Below are 23,432 nucleotides of genomic sequence, written 5' to 3' on the forward strand. Positions count from 1 at the left end.
CAAGCAGCCAAACGTGATATCTGCTCTGGCAGTACAGCAAAATCTGAACACCCACTTCAAGAACCACTTCTGATCTGCTCCTCCTCAGACATGCAAGACAGGAAGCTCAGCAGAGGCATCACAGCTCTCACTAAACCTTCTCCTTTCAGTTACAAACAATGAAAGGGAGATGTCAATTATTCATTGCAAGAGGAAAACAGTCAAGTGCAAGCAGTGTTGTCAGGTTCTATCTGCCCAAGCTCCCATTTTCTGTGCAGAACTTTATCCATTATCTAAAACACTCAGAACTGTACAGTGAAGGAAATAAAAGTCCACCATCCTAACACGTTATTTTTAATCAACTTCTATCATTTTTCATACTAAGATCTAGCCCCAGCCTTGATGACAAGTTGCTAAGATGAACACTTATGAGGGTCATATTGAATAGTACCTGTAACATGTCTGTCCTTTCTATTCAACATAGTCTGTACAATTAAATATTTTTATTCTTTTTTCGCAAGGCCTGGTGCAATAAGCCTTTAACTAAGACTCCTGGGAACTCCTCAAGGCAAATGAAGTAAATTGACATAAAATCTGTGTCAGTTATGTGCAAGTATTATTACAATAGAGGCTATGCACTGTACACAAGAATTATATCCATTGATTAGTATAAAACCATTGCTGAACATAATACCACTGATTTACATTATAGGCAGTAACACTGACATCAGGTAGAAACAGAACCTTGATCTATCTACACTAACAAATTAAAGAATTACTGGTCAATTGCAGAAAAGCTGTACTCAAATTTACAACTTCCAATCATCTTATAGAGAGCTTTGTTCCTTTCAGGTAAGACAAAAAATTTCACTTTAACACTTTCAATTTTCACTAGCCAAGGTTATCATTCTTCCTATTAATTCAGCCCTTCATACCTCTAAATCAATGCAGATTTAAGAGGAATGTGAATGTGGAAGGTCTGCAAATACTACTGCTATGGCACACTTTAAAAGAAAATACAGTCAAGGCCATGTCAAGTTTACTGATAAAAAAATTGAGAGAAACCTTATTTTTCTCAAACATAAGAACTGTTTGAACTCATCTAAAAAAAAAAAAAAATCAAAACATTTGTAGGATTTGAAGAACACTAGAAGAACAAAAACTTTTCTTTGCCTAACATTTCTCCTCATCTCCTCCAACCCATGTCCTATAAATTCTTTGCTCATTTCTCCACACCTCAGATCCCCAGCATCTGCCTCATGTGGAAGCCACAAACTGAAGCAGACACGTTCTTACAGTAAGCTTTGTCTTCTGAGACTGACAGGGAGTGACTAAGACTGCAGCCACACTTACATGGAGACAGGAGAAACAGCTGAGATTAATACAAAACAACTCTATACCTTTAAATAATTCAACACAGAGACTGCTTCAGAGGTAGGACTATTTTAAGGAGGTCCTCCCCCTTCCCATCTACCCATCCCCACCCCTGCAGGCGTTCTTTGAAATTTTCAGATTGGACCAGTTTCTTGAACCACCTCATGATGCATCCCCACTGCAGCTCCAGTGGTGTTACCAAGGGACAGATGAGGGGAGAGAGAGAAGGCAGCACAAGCAGAGCTGGAGCAAACAGCTCACAACTCCCGAGATTTATACTTAGCCTTGGCCTAAAGCACTTAAACTGGTTCGCTCTCACCAGCTCCCCACTGAGTCAAAACCTTTCAGCAGCAATCTTTCTACGTCAACTTCATGCATATAAAGTGATTAAACTTCTAACACACCTCAGTTAGCAGTCTGAAAAGTCTGGGTTTGAAAATCAAGCCACTGTAACCAACAAAATCCACACTTCCAAGTTTTGTTGCCACAGCCAAAGGCAGGGAATGTCAACAGCAGTCAGACCACACCACAGGCACAAAATTAACTCTAATGAGCATTAGAAGTTCACAGAAATTAACAACCTACAATGAAAGATCTTCTCACAACCAGTTTCTAAAGCCTTCTCCTTCCTCAGAGGATTTCTGTATCACCACAGTGCTAGTGTCAGGAGTGCTTGAAGCTGGAAAGCCAATGGACAAAGCTTCCATTGCACGTATTCCATGTCACATCCTAGAGGATTTACTCTTAAGGAAGTCAGCAGTTGAAAAGAAAGAGGAGGGATGAATCCAAAACCAGAGCAGAAAAAAAGCCTCTGTAAATACTGATCAGTGGAGGATAACAAAGATACTGCACTCAGAGTATAACTTTTGGAAATGCTAGAGTTAACATTTGAAAGTAGGACAGAGGGAGTTTAGATGGTCCACTACTCTCAGCACCAGTCCCATCATTCTCTTAAACTGAAGTTCTCACACTCCTGCAGTCATTCATCTTGCACACCAGGAAGGAGGGAATAAACAAAACCAGAAGACTCCACTGTTTGTGTCTCCACCTCTCTCCTCATATGAGGTGGCTAAATAAAGAGGTACAATTACCATAAACCACACACTAAGGACAACATAGAATCATTTCATGATGCCAACGTAGTCCTAGTGTTCTATTATTAAAAAAAAAAGGAGGACTAGATCTCTTTTTACCCCTGCTCCAAAACAACTCAACTACCTATGAAAAAATGAAGTTTGCTACCTTGTTTCAACTAGAAAGATGGCAACTAAATGACTTTCACCTTGACAATTGTTCCTGATTTAATTCTTCAAGTCCTGTTAACCAGCTGACCAAAAGGACCTTACTCCTTAGCTTAATTCAGAAAGGCAATGCACATAGAGCCAAAATTCCATGAGTGAACACAGACCAACAAAGACTTTATAAACACTGCAGTTCTGTGGATAAGCAAAGATGTTTATTTCCTAAATCCTCCTCCCTTCCACTTTCAGGAACTCCCTAGTGCTGTTCCTCATTGAGCTAAAAGATGTGCTTTCGCTGGTGAGTTTGACCCAGGTTTACTGAAGTTTTCTTTTTCTGCCAGCTTTGACAGGGTTTTGATTATGCTGCAGAGTATACATATAATTAACCTCTTCTCCTCCCCCTGCTATTTTCAGCAGCTCTATTATATATGTACACCCCCCCTTTGGTTTTCCAGAAATTCCACCTTTCAAACATAAAACAAGTTGTATTCCTGCAAGGCAAAAAGACAAGGAAACAAACAAAATGAACACATGACAAGTCAAATTTCTATATCCCAACATCACTGAAATAAAAATGTACTCAACCAAACAATTTGCAAGCAAGAACACAATTTTGTCTCTGATAACCAGAATACAAAGGACACCTAATATAGAAAAGGTGAAAGACACCAAATGTAGAAAAGTACACAGAGCAAAAGGAAAAAAGGCCAGAATGCAAGAATCCCTGTTCTCCAGAGTAAATATGATATTAGTTGAAGTCAGAACTGTAAAGGTGCAGAATACCACACTGCAATGGACCCTCAGCTCATCACCAAAACCAGTGCCCACCATAGCTGGCAAACGAACAATTCTGCAGCAGAGCTCTCTTTATGCACTCTCAGAGTAACATGGGATGAGATGTTTCTCCATTAAAATGCAGTGATTTAGATGGGAGATAAGAACAGCACAGTTCAGTTGTCTCATGCAAAATAAGAAGTGTCACTTAGGAGCAATTCTCAGTTATGCGCCTGCTACTTCCGCTCTCCAACACTACAGAAAAGAATCTGCCACTCACTCAGCAATGCCCTGCAGTACAAAGACAAAGACAATCTGCTACCTCCTTCTGTAACAATTTTGCCCAACCCATTTAATTTACTGCCTGCTAAGTATCCATTATTATTATTAACACTCATCAAGATCTATCCAAAAGACCAAATCAATGTAGCAACACACACAAGGTATGTTCAGGATCAATAATATCAGAAAATCAGATGTACACATTTCATGCTAAAATGTTGGATAAGGGAGGGAAGAAAAACCTCTCCCATCTCCACACATGAAGTGAAATAGAGAAAACTTATAGTGGGCAAACCAACTCACACAATATGACAGAACACTGTTGAATTCATTCTTTTTCCCCTGAATGCAAGATGAGAAACAAAAGACATGGTTTATAGTGTCATGGAATCCACTGGCTTGTAGAAGACCTTTAAGATTACAAATCCAACCCCTCTAATAGAACTGACAAAGCCACCACAAAACCAGGTCCTTAGAAAGAACACCTACACATCTTTTAAAATACCTCCAGGGATGGTGACTCCACCACTTTGCTGGAGAACCTATTCAAATGTTTGACTTCTTCAGGTAAAATATATTTCTTAATATTGAATGTAAACCTCCCCTGGCACAACTTGAGGCCAGCTCCTCCTGTCCTATTGCTTGTTACTTGGGAGAAGAGATTGAACTATACCTGGCTACAGCCTCCTCCCAGCTCATGTAGAGAGTGATAAGTCTCTAGAGAGAAAAGTCTCCTTTTCTCCAGGCTAAACAACCCCAGCTCCCCCAGCTGCTCCTCCTAAGATTTGTGCTCCAAACCCTTCACCATCTCCATTGCCTTTCTCTGGATGCACTCCAGCCCCTCAATGTGCTTCTTGTAGAGATGGGCTCAAAGCTGGGCACAGGACTCGAGGTGCCTCACAAGTGTGCAGGGCTGGCCACACTCTAGCTGATAGAGCCACATTGCCACTGGCCTTTCTGACCAGCTGGGCCCGCACACTGGCTGCTGCTCAGCTGCTGCCAAGCCACTGGGCTGCTTTCCAGCCACCCCACTCCCAGCCTGCAGCACTGCATGCTGCTCTTGAGACTCAAGGGCAGGACCTGGCACTTGCCTTGAAGAACCTCACACCACTGGCCTTGGTCCACCAACCCAGTCAGACCAGACCCCTCTGCAGAGCCTTCCTGTGCTCCAGGAACAACACTGCTGCACAGCCTGGGGTCATCTGCAAACTGACTGAGGGTGCACTCAATTCCCTCACCCAGACCACCAATACAGACATCAAACAGGATTGCCTCCAGCAGAGCCCTGGGGAACACAACTGGTGACTGGCTGCCAGTGGGATCTCTCCACCCCTCCCCACTCTGAGACTGCCATTCAGCCACGTTCTCACCCAGCAAACAGGGCACCCCTGCAGGCCACCAGCAGTTTGTCCAGAAGGATGCTGGGGGGAACATTGTCAAAAGCTTCACTAAGGTCCAGCCAGGCACATCCACAGCCTTTCCCTCATTCACTAAAAAGGTCACCTTGTTGCAGGAGATGCTGGTCAAGTAGGACTTGACTTTCCTAAACATGTGCTCACTAGATCTGGCTGAACCATACATGCCACATGGCGGCACTTCAGGGCTGTTCCATGACATTCCCTGGCACAGAGGTCAGGCTGACAGACCTGTAGTCCCCTAGATCCTCCTTCCAGCCCTTACTGTAGATGGCCACCAGGTTTGCAAACTCCTCATCACCTGGGGCCTCCCCAGGTAGCTGGGACTGCTAAAGGAAAGCAGCTCAGGAGCACTTCTGCCAAGTCCATCAGTACTTGGAAGTGGGGTAGCAGGGTCACTGACCATTTTCCCTTGGATTACAGGAGCTTCTTTCTTCTCCCCATCATTGTCTTCCAGCTCTGGGGACAGGATGCCCAGGGAACAACTGGTCTTGCATTACTGAGGCAAAAAAGGCATTAAGCACCTCAATCTTTTCCTCATTCTTTGTCACTTTGTTTCCCTGCACATCCAATAAAGCCCTCCTTCTGTTGCTAAGGTATGTCATAGAAACATTTTTATTGTCTTTCATGGTAGCAACCCGACTAAGCTCTAGTTAGGTTTTGGACTTCTAATTTTCTTCCCGTGTAACCTTACAACATCCCTGTAACCATCCTGAGTTTAACACCCCTTGGTTCAAAGGTTGTCTCTTTTTTGTTTCTCCAAGTTCCAGCCAAGGCTCTGGTCTCAGACAGACCAGCCTTCCCTGCTGGTTTATCTTTCAGCACACGGTGACATCCTGCTCCTGCACTTTTAACATTTCCTTTTTGAAGAATGCCTAACCTTCCTCTGCCCTTCAGGAATGCCTTCCTAGGGGCTCTGTCAACCAGGCTCCTGAACAGGCCAGACTCCCTGCTCTCTGGAAGTCCAATGTGGAAGTTCTGCTGACTCCTCTACTTACCTCCCCAAGAACTGAAAACTATCCTTGCATGATCACTCTGCCCAGGATGCTCTCTGACCATCACATCACCCAAGAGTCCTTCTCTGTTCACAAACCACAGGTCCAGCAGGGGCCTTCCCCAGTTTTCCACCTCATCATTTGTGTCAGGGGACACACACTCCAGGGACCTCACACACTGTTTCTGCCCTGATGCTTTGTATTTCCAGCAGAAAACATAATGCTAATCACACAGCATTCCCTACATTTATCATATAACCATTTATGTTAATTTTTTTTTAAATCACATATCCACTATTCCAGAACATCTACTCATAGAGAACACTGTTAAACAAACCAAATCCCAGGGAAATTCAAGACTATCCAGGCATATGACCAAAGATAACAGCAAATTGCAGATACTGAATTGAAGGTTGATTAACAACATTTCATTATGGTGCACAAAGGGTTATGCCCATTCTGGCAAGTATGACAGCACATATTTTTCTTTCAGCTAATAAGTTTTAGGTATATTTTTCCCAGTCATTAGTGATGCTGTACATGGACACAAGCCAGTCAGTTAGCTTTGCTAATACCAAGTCTTTAGATCAGTTAAAAGCTATTAAAAAGCCACTTTGCAGCATCTAATTTTACAAAGAAAGTGATTTGAACAATATTTCCAATAAACTGTACTAAAGCTTCCAGCATAGCAGCTCCCTATACAATTTTTAGCTAAGTACTGAGCTCTTATCAGAGCTCATCAGAGGGTTCTCTTTAGGATTCGCAATTTACTAGCAATTAGATGACTGAGTTCATACTAGTAAAATACTACCAAATAAGTCATCATATTCCAGCACAGAATACACAATGAATTCCATATATACATTTATTGGTATGAACACAGGCATGCTGTGTGCTTGTAATGAAGAGATGGGGGAAAGAAAATAATTTTCCTAGCTTTTTTCTATGTGTTGCATCACAATTCAGACAAGAAATAACAGCCTTCCCAAATGGGGAACAGGTGAAATCTCAAGGGACTCAAGCCAGGGCTCCTCACAAAGAACCTGGTAACATTTCCCCCCCTCTTCCAATACCATCACAGGTTACAAAGACTGTGCTAAAGAGAAGTACAAAAAGCACTGGAAGAAACACAAGCACGTTCACTGTCACCAGGCTGAGCTGACAAGAGGATGCTTGCACTTTGCTACCACTGCTTAGCTCCATTCTTGAGGAATCATTGGTAAGAGGCAAGAAGGAACAGAAGTCTTACTGCAAGATCACTGCTCTGTTGTAACCAAAACTGGAAGTTTGACTTGTGCTGTTGTTCATGAAGGCAGCAAGAAGAAGTTCAAGAGTTGGTAAAATGCAATTCTACTTTTTATTTGTCTTCAAAGGCAAACAGGCAGCAAAGCACAGAACACCCAGAGCAGATCTTATCCTCCAAGGGCCAAACAGAATCCACTGTTGACTACATGTCTGTCTTGATTTTTGAGTCTTTGGGTCTTGCTTTTTATTCTTGTCCTTTCCTGTTCTTAAAACGAAAGCAAACCCATGTACATGCCTAATGAAGAATGTCACATGCTTTGCCAAGTGGCCCCAAACAAATCAATATACATTTTAGTGGTAAGCACCAGGGAAAGGCTCAGCTGAAGCAATCAAGGAGTGGTGCAGCCAGAGCCCAGCGTGATACAGAGGCACCAGCAGTGCTGGACATGGCTGAAGACATCTTCAATTCTCCCACTTCAGCCAAGACTGAAGTCTAGTCAAGAACCATCAGGAAGGGAACCCAGGCAATAATAACTGAACCACCTTTTATTTTCCTTTTCTAAGTAAGAAAAGTTTGATAGGAACAGAACTGAACATGATGATGCCACTACAGGAACAGCCTCTCCTGCATGATTTTAGAGAAGCATACACCTCTGCTTACACTATGTTTGTGTTCTCTATCAGTAACACTAAACACTTTTCTACAATGAAGAAAATTCTACATGGCATGTCAACACTATGAGAAGTGGGTTTAAACACTTAAGACTCCCTTTATTTTTGATTTTAGAAGTCCAAAAGGTAAACCAGAAACTAAACTGTTATTTTCAAAGAGATTTCACCAAAAGCAGTCAATAATAAACAGCTTTTGCTATTAAACTGCAGTTTTAATTTCCTGAATGGGAAGAGTTGGTTGGTCTCAGTCCAGTCTCCACCAACAAATCAGTTAGCTGGCTCTTCAGAAACTGCCATCCATAATCTTCCCCATTTCAGAGACATATCATGGGATTAAGTAACACAAATTCTCTCACACACTGAAGTCTGAGAAGCCAGCACTGCCAAAAGTGTTACTAAATCTTTGTAACTTGTAAGAACTCAGGTTCCCAAAACATGAGTGCAAAACCTTTCATAAAGGTATGAAAAAATAAACACATGCTTTAATTAAAAAGCTATCCCACCCAATGGAGACCTTGCATGTCCCATGTCAAAAGGCAAGATATACATAAGCCAGCTATAAACCCTTAAATATCCTTATCTCAAATTACAGAGAAGCCAAGGAAGCAGCATGAAATTATTCAAGTTTATTGCATATTATGCCCTCACTCCAGGCAGCAGCATGCCAAGCTGTCCAACAGCAACAGGAGCTGCAGCTCTTGGCAAGGGACCCTTCCAGGATCAGCACTGCTGCCATCTTGCTGTGCCCAACGGGTGGGTTAGTTAAGTGGCACCTAAAGAGGGAGAAAAGGGGTTGTGCAATTATTTTCTTTTTAACATTGTCCTAAGAGCCCAAAAAGGTTGTCTTTGCACACACTTCCACAACAGGAAGTGGGAGAGGGGAAAAAACCTCAAAATCCTACACATTTCACTCCCTGTCCTACAAACTTTGTACATGTATCAATCACAGAACCATTAAGAATGGTTTTACTCACACTCTGAGTAGCCTTTAAAATGTAGTGAGCAGGTCAGTAACAGCCTATTTCTTCACCTGAAGATTAAGGAAGCTTCTGTTAATAAAAAGAGGTGTGCTTTACAACTAATACACAAATAAGTTCTCTTTCATTTAAATAACTTTCACTTCTTATTTATGCATCATAGAAACAGATTTACTCCTTGGATAAAAGTTCACTTCAGGCTATTTTTACGTAGCATTAGTAATAAAGAAAAGAAATTATAATAAAATCAAAAATTCCTGATCTCCTATCAAAGTCACAAACGATGAAGCTGCTCCTACAGCTTCCATACAGGGAACCAAACTTAACCTGCCCCAGGCTGCAAATGTATAGGAAAGGATGTTTCAGCAAAAGCCACGTTTCATCAGTCCCCAAACCTCTGAAAACTGATTTAATGGTCAAAACCCAAGTTGTGTCAAAACACACACAATTCTACTAGAGAGGATGCTAAGAGACTTAAAGCTAAGTAATCTCAAGAGTACCAAACCAGCAAAAAAGTCCAAGAACTTCCCCCAGACATTTCAACCTAACAATACAAAGCCCAAAAGCTATCCCAAAACTACAAGATTTAAGAGTACAATAGGAAAGTGGTATTTTTAATATAAAAAGAGTTGTCACACTTTCACTCAAATAGCATAATAACTTGCTTGTTAATTTAACCAGAATACACAATATGCATTTCATGTACCAGCAATTTACAGAAATGAGGAATGACTATCCTCCTCTCCTTGCAGCATTAACAAGGTTTAGGAGACAGATGACTGAGCAAATAAATCTTTTCCCTTTTCTTAACAGTAATTCTCTCTGCAGTATACTAATGCAGCTGCCTTTTAAAATGCCAGTGGAACTCAATATTAGGATTAAATAATACAACTTCAAACAACTCAAAGTGAAATAACATGGAATCCTATTTAAAGATGTGGATTTAACAAAAAAAAAAAAAAAACAAACAAAAAACCTACCAGAAACATTTCATCCATATTAAAACTCAAATAACAATACTAAAAATTGTTTATCACATACACTTAACCAAGAGCACTTGGTTAGGCTACATAATACCCATTAAGCCCCAAAAAACAAGCTTATCTGACAAAAGAAGTCTAGAAAATGTGTAAAAGAAATCAGCTCTTCTTGAATTGAGTTCAGCCAATGTGCTACAAATCCAACCCAAGCTGCTGCATCTCCATCATCCGGTCGCTTCATTGTTCCATAAAATCTGAGCAGAGGTGATCCAACTGCTCCATGCACATCTAGTGGTCAGGAAGCACGCTAAAAATCATACTCTCCAAAGAATTACCCGTGCGTGCAGCAACAGATGGCAACGAGCGACACAGACATGAATGGCTTTCAAAATGTTAACCTAAACACAGAAAGCTCTGAAACTCAACCCCCTCACAGGTGTACCTCTCCTTTTGTTTTCGAAGGAAGACTTAAAAATCACGAAATGGTACAGAAAACAATGCTGCGTTTTAATCAAACTGCCTGCCCTTTTAATGAAGGAAAGGACAGTATGCACAAGAAAGAAAGGATCCTGGTGGAGCCAAATCTACCAAGAGACAGTCACTTGTTGATTCACACACAAACGTGCTCTTATTTTCAGGTTAACAACAGAGCCCCGGTACCATGAGGCAGCTCTGATACATAGGTTAGGACACTTATGTTACATAACTTTCTCTTACTCCTTCCCTCAAGGCAGGAAAAATGACTTCCAACTGCAGCCCTAAACACAACTTCAGCAAGGTAAGCACCATTAGGAAAAGACAAACCGATCCTCACAGCAGCCCAAACACATTATATCCTGATTATCTCTGCAGATAGCAAGGGCTACGCTGAACCTCCAAAAAGCAGCGAGGCACTACAAACCTCAAGCATTCCCAGCACAGCCTGTCCACCTACTACAATCTGAGCACTGTGCATCCATCTTCTCCAACAGTTTTAATCGTTTATCTCTTCAACGAAAACACCAAATCCCACAAAAACTTCACAATTCCTGCAAAAAAACATTCTTCCGGGACAGGAAAACAGGTGGGCACGCCACCAGGTAGCACGAGGGCGTCTTCGAACACACGTAAACAAACATTTTTTTTTTCTTTAAAGAAAAAAAATAGCTAAAAAAGGGGGGCGGGGAAGGCGAAGGTTAAACTTCCCAGGAGCCCTTTCACAAGCCCCCTCGTACCGAGCGCTCGCCCTCCAACTCACGGATGAGCCCCTCACATCCCCTCCCACACGCCCCGGCGACCTCGGCTTCCCCCGCCAGGAGCTCGCACTCGCTCCCCAGGCCTCCCCCACACACCGACACAGCCTGGGCGGGCACGGCCTCCCCTTACCTGAGAGCCCCCCCGCCGCCGTGCCCGACGCCCTCCGCCGCGGCGGGCGGGGCGGGCGGGGCGGGGGCGGCTCAGCAGCCGGGGCGGCGGGGCCGGGGGGCGGGCGGGGGAGCGGGGGCGTCCGGTTCCATCCTCCTCCCCTCACTCACACCTCACACACACACACAGGAAATAACACGGGGTCACCTGACCCCCGGCAGCCAATGGCGGCGGGCGGCGGCGGAGCCAGCGCGCGCGCCAGCGGGAACGGCGGCGCGAGGCGGCGGGTCCCGGCCGGCCGAGGGAGGGATGGGATGGAGGGGAGGGGGAACGCGTGCGCGCGCGCCCCCGCGTGCAGGGACGTGCCTTCGCGCGCGCGCGCGGAGGTGGGGGGGGCGCGTGCAGGAGCCACCGCCCCTCCCACCACCACGCGCCCGCTTAAAGGAGCCGCGCGCCGCCGCCCCCCCCACCGCGTCCCGCGCGCTCGGAGCACGTGGGCGAGGCGCGCCCGTTGCGCGTGCTGCCCCACCCCGCCCCTGCGGAGGGCACCGGGGCTCCGCGCTGCCCCCCGCCGCTCGGGGCAGGCACCGGGGCAGCTCGCGTTTCCCTCTCGTAAATCAACACCGCCTCTCTCCATCCCCCCCGCCACCCTCACCCTCCCCCAGGTCATTTTAAGAACGGGCTTTGCGCCGTTTGCCCACTTGTCTGCCCCCGGCCTCCCCGCCAGGCCCGGCGCGCACAGCGACGGCCGAGCCCTGAGCCGGCCAGGAGCACACCCCGAGGCGGCAGTCGGACCGTACGGCGGGGCTGGGCGGGCCCCGAATCGGAGGTGCCTCAGCGGAGGCGCGGGGATCTCAGGAAACAACATGGAGGCGGCGGTGCCCGGGCCCGCCTGCCCCCCGCAGCCCGCCCGGCCGCGACCGCCAGCCCAGAGCCTCCCGGGCCATCTGAGGTGGCACTGCCAGCCCTCCGAGTCCCCACTGCTTTGCATTTGGGAGTCCGGGGTGTCCGGCTGCACTACTGTGCTGGAGAGATAATGAAGCTTTTTTCAGATCATTCACGAGTTTTTGGGTTTGAGAGGGAGAGGGCGAGGAGGCTGTGGATGGGGCAGCAGTAGAGCAAGGATGCAGTGCCTGTCAAACTATCACCTCCTTCATTTAAGCCCGTATGCCATCAAAGGAAGCTCTATATGACATTACAGTTTCCTCCATCTGCCACTCAGAACATTTCACGTGAAAACGCAGTAGGGCTGGCAGTCTGCGAAGCTCTTAAGTGCTGGGCAGAGAAAGCTCAAGCGGCATTTAAAACTTGCTTTGCCAGGAACTTTACTGAGCAGATATGACACTTTCAATAACTGCCCTGTTTCCCAAGCTTTGTTTCCCAGATCCTCAGCAAGCCGTATTCCGAGAGTAGGCCTCTGCTCAGAGCTCATCCAAAAGGCAGTGAACTGCTGAGAAGGACTGTGTTGTAAGCACAGCCAGTTGACAACTTCACTGATGGCTCCTCCACAGGTGACTCGCCTTTTTTGAAAAATAAATACAAACCACCACATCTCATACCATGCATTATCTGTCAAAAATAATTTGGAGGCCGGCTGAAATTCCATCTAGATATGCCTAAAATGATGCCAGTAGTCTGGGGAAAACAACCAGAGCAGACAACAATTACATGTGCTCCTACCATTAGTCTTTCAAGTTAACACTTTGTGAGTGTTAGGGACTCCCCAGCTGCTGGTCAGGCAATCGTGCACCTGGAGCATCTAGGAAAGATTTGCTTGCTCCTCTGTTCACTCGCCTTGGAACTCAAGAGGCACTGGCTCCTTTCTGAGGCGAGTCTGCTGCTGTGATCTACGCCTCGTCTCCTTGAGATGAGAATATTGCGAAGCTCCTCGCATCATCTCCCTGGAAATTGCAGCTGGAGCACACAGGCGCTGCCTCGCTGCAAGCCCTCGCGGTGCTGCATGCCCTGCTCTCCTGGGCACTGGCTGCCCAGTCACAGGGGCTGTTTCAGGCGCGCTGCTTCACTCACACCACGTGCAGGTCATCGCTTCCTCCGCCTGGACAAGAGGCTCCCACAGCACATTCACCGCAACAAACCCGAGGTTGCTCTCGTCAGAAACAGCCTTAATCTTGTTGACTGTCACGGCATGCTAAGAGCTTCCTTAGAGCAGCATTCCCCCTGGGGATCCAGGACTGTCATAAAAGCTGTAATGGGGTGGGGGAACTCGATAAGATTTTTATAATTTGGTTTTCCATTATCTGTTTTCTGATTTTGAAGTGAAGCATCAATTGAGGTCAATCCTTTATGTAGATTTGTAAGGTAGGAGTGCTTAGAGCACTCTAACTAAAGCTAAACTTAAACTTACCTTAAGATAAAACATGACAATAAACATGTAAATATAAATAAACATGTAAATATAAACATGACAGCATTCCTTATCTAGATAAGCTTGTTATAACATGGTATTTTTTACCTAATGTCTAAAATGAAGTTGCAGCATAAATAGCAGAAGTTTTGTAAAATGCTTAAAAATGCATATAAAAATATAAGGACAGCCATAATTCCCAAGTCAAACATTTCTCAAAGGACCAAAAATAAGTGAGTTCACAGAGTTAAATATCTGGATGTCTAGTCTGCTGCAGAGCAGCATTTCCCATCTCCGTTATGACTACTTTGTAGGTGTTACAAGGGAAATACAACAGGAGTTGCTTTTTAAAATATTTAAAAGCTTGAAAACTATATGGCTGATTTTGAAGGATGAACTGAAGTTTTAAAAGAGCTCATGCTATAAATGCAGGCAATTGTCACACCATCATCAGCTGTTGCATTGCAGTAGGCATCACTGGTAATACACAGAGTCAATTTAAGTGCAGAATGTAAACAAAATTATCAAAACTGTATTAGTTAAATATCACGCAAGGAGAGACGCCATATCCTTTGCAGCTTTCCAAGTGATATATCAGGCTTCAATGTACAACCCCACTGAGCTTAATGGATAATTTAATCCTCTCAGAAACTAATTTTTGGCTGTCTGCAGACTCCAGATGAAAAACCACTGTCATTAGTACACCTTGTTCACATTGCCAAGTTCTCCTTTGCCCCTGAACATTTCATTTTCTTTCCAAAAGGAAGAAATTCAACCTTCTGACTTGGCCATTCAGGGACATCTACCTACTTGACCACTGTCAGGTACACAAAAAAATTGTTATATACAAAACACTCCTAGGACTAATGATGAAAGTAACCCCATCATGCTACTAGGCTACAATCCCACACACATGATCAGGGTGGAAACCTAACATCCATGCAAGCCTTTCTACTTCAGGGTAAAGTCCTCAGTTGCATCTATACGCTCTCACCCTTCAATTCTGAAAAAAAGAAAAAACCCCAGGGATTTAAGGCCAAAAATGGTAACAAAAGAAACCCAAACCAACCAAAAAAAAAAAAATTAAAAAACCACCCAAAACAAATTTTTAAAAAAACTACATAAAGGATCAGTTTTACAATCAACACAACAAACTAAACAGGTTTGAATGTAAATGCCCAGCAAATACATTCCATCATCCAAGAGTAAGCACTATAAATTCAGCAGATGTGCTACGCCACAGTTGTAAGATTGAAGTCTCTGCTTTTAGTGTAAGAAAATCAGCTCGGCCATAATTGTACAGAGCCACCATGGTACTACCACAACAGAAACTTTCCAAATCCTACCTACATCCTCCCCGAAATCCTCTCTGCCATCTCCTAATCAAAATGCTTTTGACGATAGACGCACAAATATGGCAGGGAAATGGCCTCAAGACTTGGCACCCTCCTCTATGATGGATGGGCAATTCTGAGCAAAATGAAGTCCCCTGAGTGGCCCTCTGGGTTAGTGCCACTGCTCCCACCAGTGCTGCTGTCATTACACACACGCAAGCAATGCTGTACTTTACTGCACTTGAACGCGGCAATGGCTAAAGCAAACGTTTTTCCCTGTTATGCCTTAATGTAAGCCTTACCTTGCACTTCCCTTCCCCCCCCCCATAGATCCCAGCAAAAAATTGTCCTTCTGACCCCAAGGGGACTGACAAATGGAGATGGAGAGTCTCCTTCTGTCTTTGAGGTCACCACTTCTGATCTAGCTGTAATTCAGTAATTACTCAGTTCATGTGGCACTCCAGAAGCATACATTAGCAGCTTGGAGGGGGAACAGAAGGATGACACCATTCCTGACCTCAACCACCTCTCATCCTCACACACTCCCTGAGCTCCCTCTGCCTGGAAGGGGGAGGACAGTAAGTGATGCAGGATGGGGGACTGAGAACAAATTTGCAGGTAACATAGGCTGGAAAGGCTCCGAGCACCCCAGTGCTGTTTGTTAGAGCAAACATGATTTCTGAATGCAGCTGGTGGCGTCCTCTGAGAGATTTCTTCTTCTTTACAAAAGGTTTCACTGTTGATGCAGCACTAGGAAGGTGAAGCCTCCACAGAGTCAGGCACACAGATTTCTCACAGACATGGCCCCTGTCCCCTCAAAGTATTACCCTTATCCTAACCTATTCCCCTGTTGCACAATTTCATGTCATGCACAGGCTCACCACTGCACTTTCACAGCTTTCATCTAGGGGCTCTTAGATGCTATGGGAATGGACATTAGTGACTACCTTGAAGACAGATAATACAAAACATGACAGCAAGATTGGGCACCTACAGGTCACACAACTGGGGACTGAAACTTATATTCACGGTGGGACAGCTACATCTTTAAGCAAGTGTAAAGCAAGGGCAGCTCACCTGTTTCTCTTTCTCCAAGAAAGACATCAGCATGGCTACATTCATTAACATTTCCTACCTCTCCTCCTACCCAGCCCCAGGATTTCCCATACCTTACTCCTATTTTTTTTACACTTAACTTCAGATAAATAGTGTTACATCTGAACCTATACACAAGGGAGAAGCAGTATCAGACATCTCCCAAGGAACTGCAGCAAGGACACAGAGGGCTCTCCTCTCATTAATTCACTGATATTTAACTTTTCCCCTTAAGACTATCATAGGATCTGTGCTTGCTGGAAAATATTTTTGACAAGCACAGATTTTTCAGCCTACTGATGGTCATGTCTTGGGTGCATCACTTGGAAGGTGCTGTCCTCCAGACACTGGGAATGTCTCCATAAGCAACAGTGTTAAGTCCTACAGCCCCTTCCTTCAACAGAACAACTGGATTGAAAGACTTTGGAACATCTCAAAGGAAGGAAAATGATAAAGCAGCTGAAGGTAGGTAGTGTGAATCATAGCAGGAAAAAAATTAAAACACTGCAACACTTCTGCATTTTCACCTTCCCATTACAAAGAGCTGATTCATGAAAATAAGATCTTTGTACCTTAAGACCTCCTCTGCTTCTTCTGCTTCTTCCTTTTGCTTCCTGCCAAAAGCTGCTTCTGGCAGAAGAGAATTAGTTGCTGTGAAAGTGATTCTGATGCTGCAGACAAAAGAATCTGAGTCCAGCAGAAAAAGCGAGAAACAACAGAAGCTGAACTTTTAAGGAAAAGCCAATCAAATTTCCATGCAGATGCCCAGAGTAATAAAGGTGGAAATTAAAACAGAAAGCCATACAAATGTGATTCTCCAGCAAGACTGTCTCCAACAAGGCAGAAAAGTCCATCAATAAATCTTCATTATCTGAATTGCTAAGCATATCTAAATAAAAGTAGAAATTCAAATATTAGAACTTGTCTTTTTAAATTATCTTACATAAAACCAACTCTGCCTTGCCTGAACATGTTTTACAGAAAGGGTTTTTTTCCTCTCTTACTTCTCCAGCCCTTTACAGAGGTTTCATTTGCTAGGGTGGCTTTTTCTGCCTACAGGGAAGTGGGAATTTCTGAGCTTAACAAGCACAAATCCCCATGATATATAGTTCCAAATTTTACAGGCAACTAAGGTTTTGATTCTTACTTTGTTCCCTGTTGGCTTCCTCCCTGATGTAGGCAATAGCTGTTGAATCTCAGCTGTTCCAACAGGAGAGAAAAAAAAGGTCCCTGAAGGAACAGCTTTAGTTCTTCCAGTCACCTTGCTGCTACCGCGCTCCAGAATTGCAAGCACATGAAACAGCACCTAAGAAGGGCTTGCAGCAGAAGAGGCCAATGCAGAAAGCATCAGACTGGACCAAAACCAAGAGAGTCTTCTAGATTCATCTGGTAAGAAGTCTGTACTTATACTGGGAAGTAGAAACCTAAGGGTCCACTAAAGATAGACATTGCAAGAAATCTGATTAACTTCTTGTCATAGAAATCAATTTCTGTGCCTTTTTTTTTGTTAGGTATAGTGATGTTCTCTGGTCCTGATTCATCTGAGAGATTGGTTTATTGAAAATAGTTTTTAAAGTTCCACCACAGTTTACTTACATATCTCCTCTTGCTAACAAAACATGAGGGAAAAAAACCTACTTCAAACACAACCACTTTAATTACTTTGTATCTCGAGACTCATTTAAGTTTATTCAATGCTCAAACACTCTAATTCTACATTTCAGAAGTTATTAATGTCTCATTTTAGTGGCCTGCATTACTTTAAAGTTGCACTCAAATCCAAATCAGGATAGGGCACATGAGAACATACAGAACTTACAACTTTGAATGCAACATATTCCACTATTTATGAACACTACTGACTCATTTGGGGATGGGGAAAAGTAGCATATTTTCATTCACATTACCTGAGCCAAGTGATGAAACACTTTAAAAGCTATTAGGTAACAAACACAAAGACACAACTGTCCTCAGTTAAGAAAACGAGTCTTTAATTTTTAAAGGCTGGACAAATCTGTCTTTAGAGAGTCCGAGCCATGTAAAAATCTTAAGTAAAATCCACGTAAAATCTTAAGTAACTTGGTTTTGTTTCAAGATTTGAGGAATTCTTCAAGTTGCCTACTTAAGTTCCGGTTTAAACTAACAAAATCTCTGCTTACATATAATGGCTTTCATCATTCCTCTTGAAATTATCTTCTGAAGATGGGAATCCTGCTGGCACTCACATTTGTCCTGAGAGATGATTAGGACTGAAGGTCTCCCATTTAACTTCTGTAAATGTGCTGTGAGTAATTAGACCTAAACAAAATACTGTCAGTTCCATTAGGGCTGTGAAAATAAGGTCAGCACTTCTTAGAACAGCCAAAGCAAGAGCAGATACCTCAGCAAGCACAGTTCATGTCCACCTACCAACTAGTGAGTCTCCACTGGTTTTAGCAAGTTTAGAGAATAGCCCAACTTCCGAACAAGCTATCCCAGCAGTGACACTTTCAATGAAAAGCAGCAGCATTAGGCTGGGGGGTGGGGGGGGCTGCAGTACTCAAGGTCATCCGCTGGCAGCCCAGGCTGAACCCAGGTTTAATGCTGACACACTGGTTACACTGGTGGAGAGAAATCATTTCACCACGGAGAAATTTCACATACCCTGGGGTACCCACCCCCGGCTCAAGGATCCCCTCATCAGGGCCAAGCCTCCTCACAGCAGGGAGCATAATGTGAGAGAAGAAATGACTACTCCAAAGTAACAACTCTTGCACTGTGATTCATTCCACAGGCTAAAGATCAAGGTGTCGGCTTACTCCTAGTATTGATGAAAAAGGGCAGTCAGCCTATTTATAATCAGCTAGCATTATCTCTTCTCGAGAAACAGTACGTCAGCAGCTAGCCTCAGGTGATAACTAGGGGGTTTCCTTAACAGTCCTTTTCATTGGGACACAAGTTTTAAAAAAAGAACACGGAGAAAAGAAAGACAAAAAGCAGTTGTGGTTACAAGAAAGGGAATATCTTAACAGAAACGGGGACGGGGGGGGGGGGGAACTAATTAACGCTTTCAAGCTCGTGCCCCTTCACCACTGCCTGGAAATTCTTTTCTGATACACACATTGCCTGCCTAGGGCTTTTTGAGAGAACCTTGCACATCCTCACTGATTACTTCCCCTACTCAGGGAGACAGACTGTCCTTTACCCTAAATGCTTTTATCCTCTTGATGAGGTCTCTTACCCAGCTGGATCCCGCTTCCTTCTCCCACTGCAATCTCTGAGCCCGAGAGAAGACACCTGGCGACCTTCCACTTTGCTTAGGAAAGAGATTTAATCCTTTCATGTCCTAGCATGGGGCTGAAGTGATGCACATCTACCCCTGACCTGAACACCTACAGTTACAGTCCTGGGTGACGCATGTCCCCAGCTGAACAGAAATCAAAGGAAAGGGCTCTCCACTGTTTGCTGCTCTTTTAAAAGCAGGTGTAGATAAATAACTGAGGAAAGCCCCATAGGCCATAATCTTGCCGTACCCAGACAAAATAATGAGGCTTAAAATCTCTTCTGTACCTAATCTTAGCTAAATCACATCCCCAATGTCCTCTGCCCTCAGTTTTGCAGGGCGTATTTCACTCGTGGCCCCCCACCTCCCAGACTCATGCACTGTCCAGTCCCACTTGGTCACCCCCACTTCTGCTCTCCCTAGGGACAGAGGTCCAAAGGAGGATGCCTCAATGGTTCTTTTGACTTAATTCTCCAAGTGGCCTATGGAAGGATTCTAGGTTTCATTTCCCAGGCAAGCTAGGTAGTGACTCAGACAAGCCAACAGACAGTACTCTGCACAGACAATGATTTTTATCTTCAAAGTGCTTTACAAACTTATAGATCCTTACTTCCCCTCTGAGAGAAAAAAAGAAGGGGAAAAAAATCCCTAAACATCACCATTGGGATGGAACAGTGATGCAAAAATGCCTAAAAGTTCTTTCATGTTGGAGCAGAGGCAGAGGAGAGGAGTCCTGTGGTGCAGCAGCACTTGGGGTTTGAGGTTGGTTGTGGCTTTTACACCAACGACCTGGATTCAAATCCCGTTTCACATCACTCCAGTAGGACAGAGACTCTTACGCTGTGGCCAACAGGTCCCTTCCCCAAGGGCAGTGGAGCTGGGGCACTGAGAAGCAGGTGGCAGCACATGGGTGTCTTCCAAGAATCCACTTGCCTGTTCAGACTGCAAAAGTGCTGCACAATTAATTATACATCTGTGCTACAAAAGATCAGCTCTATAACTGCAGGGGGTGCTATTCATCAGCCTTGAAACATATTGGCAGAGGACAGCCAGGGTCCAGTAGTTGAAATAAAGAAATAAATAACTACAAAAGCAGGAGGTGCTCTGGGTCTTTAGGAGTGAAGTGCAGCAGCAGGACCCCGGTGACCCGGGGGCGCAGAGAAGCCTGGCCCTGCAGACAGTCGGGACGCGGTGCTTTTCACAGGAGCTTCAGGAATCAGAGCAGCAGAGAAGCCACCGGTCATCGGGGTGATGGGGGTGAGGTGCGTAGGCAGAGCGGTGGCAGCAAGGAGCCTGCCTGACACCTGCCCTTTTCGTTTCTCAGCCCTCCCCTTTCATGGAGGCAACAAAACATCACATTCCCAGTAGTGGGAATCCAGTCCGAAGTGGCTTCACCAAAGGGCAAATTCAGAAGGACCCCCTTCCACTCATCCCTTTCTTTTGAAGCCCTCCTTTCCTGGAGCAGGCATTTAGCAAGTACAAATACACCACAACATTAGGCATCCTTCCACTGTCACTCTCCACTATCCTTCCTCCTCCAGACACGCACACTAACACAAAATGACGGCTTCCTCAACAGACTGAATGAGCAAAGCCCTCGCGCTGATCCTTAATTGTCTGTGCTTTACTCTCTTGCTCCAGTCACATTATATCACAAAACTCAAAGCAGCCCACCCACTGCCCCCGTCTTTGTCCAAAATCTCAAGTGAACAGTAAATTTGACACAGGGGGAAAAAAAATTACCAAAGAAGGGAGGGGCGAGCTAACCCCCCCACTTTTCTCCCCCCTCCCCCCCATTTTCCTCCTCCCCTTTTTTAATTTTTATTTTTTAAAAATATTTTTTTCGGTTGCTGTTTGCTGGTGCATCCACATTGCTATTGTGCAGCTGTCAGTTGAAAAAACAACAACAATCACCAACCCCCCCCTCAAAAAAAAATAAAAATCAAGAAATTAAAGAAGAAATCATATCTTACAGCCCTTGAGAATGTGACCCTGAGGCCTTGCCCTTCTCCCTCCTGATGCACCCACATATCACGGGGGAATGGCAGGCCCCCTCCCCATCCACCCCCGTGCTACTCTGAGCCTGCAGAGCAAGGAAAAAAAACAACCACATCCAAAACCAAAACAAAATAAATTTTAAAAAAATAAAACACCAACGAGAGATACATGGCGAAGAAAACGGGGAGGGGGGGACAACACCTCCCCCCCCCCCCCCCCGGCATATGCATAAACCCCATAACCCATTTATGTCGGTCTCGCAGGAGCCAGACTGCAGCGAGCAGCCAACAGCTGGGGCCTTTGAGAAGGGACAAGGCGAGCGGCCGGCCGTGCCCAGGGAGCCGCGCCGGGCTCCGGCTGCCCCCGGCCCTCCCCGCCGCCCCCAGCCCCCCCCCGGCGCGGGCAGCCCGGGCGGGCACGGCGGCGTCGCGGGGGCGGGTGACACGCGCAGGGCGCCGCAGACACACGGCCGCCACCGCCGCCGCCGCCGCGCGTGGTCGGCGAGAGCTGGCCTCTGCAGGGCAATTTTCCACTCTCAACTTTCAGGGAGAGGGAGAGAGAGATAAAGCCCATTTACTGTACCTTTCTGGCATCTTTCTCAGCTTTCCCTGCTGCTTCTCCCCACCCCCTTCCGATTTATCTCAGCTACTGGTTTTATAAACCGAGAGGGTGGAGGGGGGGAGGGAAGAGGAGAGGAGGGGGCTTTTTTTCTCTTCTCTCAGCCTCGTCTGCACCTTCTGCTTGAGCCCGCCGGTGAAGTCACAAGACCGAGTCTCTGACATCACACAGAGCCCACAAACGCCGGATTGTGACTTCACTGCAGGGTAGAACAGGGAGGAATAGGAGAGGGGAGGGGAAAAGGCTCTTATTCAAACACATATCTGCAGTAGTAACAAAGGGAACTCAGGAAATGGCTGGCCAAGAAAATGGCTTTTTTTTTGCCTTTTTTTTTTTTTATAAATCATACTCCCTTTTTTGTTGTGGCTTTGGGTGGTTTTTTTTGGGGTTGTTTTTTTTTTTGTGGTTTTTCTTCACAAATAAACTTTGTGACCACAGTGGAAATACCTTTTAAAAGTGGCCTGGGCAGGACAGACAGGCAGCGCCAGCCCAGGCGCCATCCTCCAGCACAGCACAAGCACCAGCAGCCCTTCTGGGACAGAATCACCTGCCGTGGCCCCTCTGGACCTGCCGGGAGCGGAGCAGGATGAGGTGCTGGGGGCAAGATCGAGGGGTGCCAGTGGCCACGGGAGAGGCTCAGGGGGGCAGGGCACAGGGGGATTGCAGGGGACGGGTGGAAGCAGGCGGATGCTGTGGGTTGCGCCCGAGGCACACAGGGAAGGCAGCGCTGAGAGCCACCGGGCAAGCAGGGCCACCAGAGTGAACACAACTCCGTGCCAGAGCTCTGGGAGCTGAGGGCCGGCAGAGGTGAGGCTCTCCAGTGGGCACTTGGGGATTTTCCCCCACCCGAGGATCTGAAATCACCACTGAACTACAATCTGAGTAAAAGCGGTCAGCGTAAAGGTAACAGAGTTGTAGGTAAGACCCAAGCAAGGCAATAGGGAAAAGAGGGGAGTTTTTGATTCCCTAGTGTATTTTTAGGTTTTAGGTGCCCTGGGGAGGGGAAGACAGACTGGGGTAGATGAAAGAAAGGCCAGGAGACTTTGATGTACTCCCAATACAATGCAATGCTCGGATGTTGCTCTGGGAGCAAAAGCTGATGATATAAGACTTCTGTAGTCATTTCTGAAATGAAGCCTAGAAGAAAAAAAAGGCTTATTAAGTAGCTACTGGCTTAATATGACCTGGAAAGTTGTAAGATTTGGGGCTTTTTTTTGTTTTGTTTATTCAGCTGGTGTAATTTTTTTAACATCAATTTCTGAAAATTTAACACCACCTCAAACATGTCAGTAAATAAACCCCAAAAAATAAAACTCTGTTATTTGTGTTTAAAATGGATTTTTTTTCACCTTTTGAAGCAAGGTAGCTCAAACACACTCTGCTAATCATGCCTGAAGGCCAGGAATTCAGAGGAATAAGTCAAGGGCACAGCCACAGTCAAGTGAAATTAAAAATAAATCTTAAAAAATTAAACTGTGCTAA

General features: G+C 45.2%; 1 protein-coding gene across 7 annotated transcripts in view; it reads right to left on the reverse strand.

Moving 5' to 3' along the window:
* The window catches only part of TCF20 (transcription factor 20), a 131,391-nt gene that overhangs the window by 54,892 nt on the left and 53,067 nt on the right, over positions 1-23,432 (reverse strand). Inside the window, exon 1 of one of the 7 annotated variants that reach the window (XM_026794582.2) lies at positions 21,915-22,194. The exons of 5 other annotated variants lie outside the window; for them this stretch is intronic. The gene's annotated coding sequence lies outside the window, so the exon portion shown is untranslated. Of the gene's footprint in view, positions 1-11,299; positions 11,471-21,914; positions 22,195-23,432 lie in introns of those variants that run through there. One more of the 7 variants, XM_074539450.1, reaches the window with a different exon arrangement.

The sequence above is a fragment of the Zonotrichia albicollis genome, chromosome 4, assembly GCF_047830755.1.
Source record: "Zonotrichia albicollis isolate bZonAlb1 chromosome 4, bZonAlb1.hap1, whole genome shotgun sequence".
Classification (NCBI taxonomy): Eukaryota; Metazoa; Chordata; class Aves; order Passeriformes; family Passerellidae; genus Zonotrichia; species Zonotrichia albicollis.